Source organism: Egretta garzetta, unplaced genomic scaffold (genome assembly GCF_000687185.1).
Source record: "Egretta garzetta isolate BGI_Z169 unplaced genomic scaffold, ASM68718v1 scaffold7, whole genome shotgun sequence".
NCBI classification, from domain to species: domain Eukaryota; kingdom Metazoa; phylum Chordata; class Aves; order Pelecaniformes; family Ardeidae; genus Egretta; species Egretta garzetta.
In genome coordinates, this window is record NW_009260350.1 from 455,863 (window position 1) to 458,654 (window position 2,792).

Sequence of the window (2,792 nt, forward strand, 5' to 3'; positions counted from 1 at the left end):
AAGTTAATGACTTTGTTCTGATAGAGTTTTAAAACTGATCTGCTTCAGAATTCTATAAGTTCATCATGTGCAGCCTCATCATTTCTATATTCATTTTGTCTGGGAATATTTTATCTTCGATTATTTTTTTTTCTAAACAGAAGGGACTTACTCTACAGAACAACCTAAGCCTTGAAAAGACCTCTGTCCTGCTTTCTACCTTCACAGCATTTAGAAAGTTATTTACTAGTACCTGGCACCCACAAAAGGACAGTTCTCCTTTCTGCTGTCACCTCTAACCTCTCCTCTCTTTCCTCATTATTACCTCTTCACTGTCTCCTGACAAGGATACAAAGAAGAGTATCTGTGTTCTCTTGCAATGTTGCTGTATCAGTGAGTAACAACAGAGGATCCTCAGCTCCTTACTTTTCACTGTGCAGAAGAGACAGTCTCACCACCTCTTCTCTCATCTCCAAATTATGCAATTAGAAAAGATCCAGCCACCTTGCTATTGATCGCTATATTCCTTAGCCTCTCTGTGGAATCCAAGCTTTACAAAGGTTGTACAACTGCAGACTAATTGTGTCTCAAGAACATATCTGGGCTGTACCTGAGTGCTGTCCCCAGCTCCTGTGTTATATGATGGCTAAGAAAGAAAATCACAAAGGTCAATCCCTTGGTAGCAATGTCAAAACCGTATCTTCCTTTAATGATAGGAAAAGGATAGAATAGGTGAACTCCTGGAATTTCATTAATTTCTTAGCACTCACTTTAGTCTCACTAATAAATGTATTTATCAGTTCGGAAACTTAACACTTTGGCCCTTTGTTGTATTTGAATCTCAGTGCAGGTTATTTTAACCATGGCTGTAGTCCTGTTACTTGCCACTTGGATGCAGACATAGTAGCCAGTACAAGATGCAGGACATAGAGAGAGATCTCAGTATGTAAGAGAGAAAATTCTTTGCTCATTTGCAAATATACAATTCCAATTACTTCAAGAGGTACAGACAGCGTACCCAGAGGGAGCATCTGTCCTAATGATGGGAGGGAATGCCAATGGCAAAGGCTACAGTGACTAGTCCACAACAGAGAGGACGGCGGTTCCCACACTTAAGAAGTACAACATATATTTTTATTAATGAGCAAGAAAATAGTAAAAAGAAAATTAGTTATATGGGAGGCAAGAGCCTTAGTGAGGGCTGAGGTTCTGGTGGGACTGGGGGAAATACTGAGAAAGTACAATTTCTTGCTTTAAATATTTGTAAAGGCAACACATCCCAAAATAGCCTTTCAGGACATGAAAAAAACCCAACAAAACAATTCCACCAACAGGTTTGCTAATTGTCCCAGGACTGTAAGGCATCCTCTTGTTATCACACACAGCAAACTTGGAAATTAAAAATACTGAAACCAATGCAAATGAAATAGCTACTGCTAGAAAAGGATGAGAACTTTGACAGAGCAGCTGAAGCTATATAGCTGCTGCTACCTGGAAAGGCCTGCCATTTGCAATTATCAAACAAGAAATGAGAAAGTATCTCTGAAAGCAGTTCCTTCTGTTGAACTGGTATTTGCAGGATCCTATCTATATCCTTTCTCACCTGAGACCAGGTACGTCTCCAACATCCAGGCCTGTTTCATCCTCAACTATATCATTCTTTGGACACTCTGAGCACGGGGAATTCCAGCTCCTACAGACAAAAAGTGAAAAAGCAATTAGCCCAAATGCATTCATGGTATCAACTGCAATTGCTGGTGGGTTCTCTGTCTTTTAGACTAGGATTATTCAAAGTATTGTACTCATTCCCTAGAAAAGGAGGCCTTTCTAAGGCCCTAGAGGCTGTCTGCCAAGCTCTCCAGAAATGTATACAGACTTTCCTTAAGCATCCCAAGGGAGGAAGTTTTCTGAGGGGCTTACACTTATCTCCCAGGCTGTGTACTTTCCCAGGTCATCCCATGAAAAGCATAGTACACAGAAGTGAACAGAGATAATCAGATGTTTTTCCTAAGAACATCCCCTTGCAATAGGAAAAAATTCATGCTAGTCAAGCTCCAAATTGGACATCACACTTGAAAATCGACAAAGGAAATATTTTAACTGAAAACTTCAAGGAATAGGGGAAACAGTTCAAAAAAAGGCAAATCAACCCAAAGCAGGTTCAGGTAAGAATAATGCAGTACTCATAATTCAACTCCATTTTCTTTCCTGCATCCTTCCAGCATCATATTTTTTCTCCTTTCTGATCCACTGGATCCACTTCGCTTTCCCTTCTGCCTGTTCTACTGCATTAAGCAGAGATGTAGTGATTATGCAATGAGATTTTTCTCAAATTGCCAAGTAGCATGATTAAATTGTGTGTATGAACAGAATAAAAAAATCTCCTGATGGAACTATAAAGTCAAGCACAGGTAGTCAGCTGCTGATGCCCAACAGCACATCCAGTCACTTGGCCATGCTGTATGGCAAAAGCCATGGTTGAGGTGTGCTGTCATCCTACCTAGTTACAAGCAGGATTTTAGATAACGACAGGGACACAAGCATTCATATCTGCTGTCATCGTTGCTTAGCAGAAAAAATTTATTCCTCTTAGGCTGTCCAGACATTTCAGTTTGTCTTAGGACCCAGTTAAGAAAAAAGTGAAAGAAACTGATTATTCCACCGTGGATAGGAATATGGAGGAGGTCACCATATGCGTAGGATAAATATTCTCCTGTTGCAACTTGTATCAGTCAGTCACCATCATCTGGTCTGTGGGATAAAAATGTTTCAGATAATGTGCACTCAAACATCAGAATTGCCCATCTCATTTC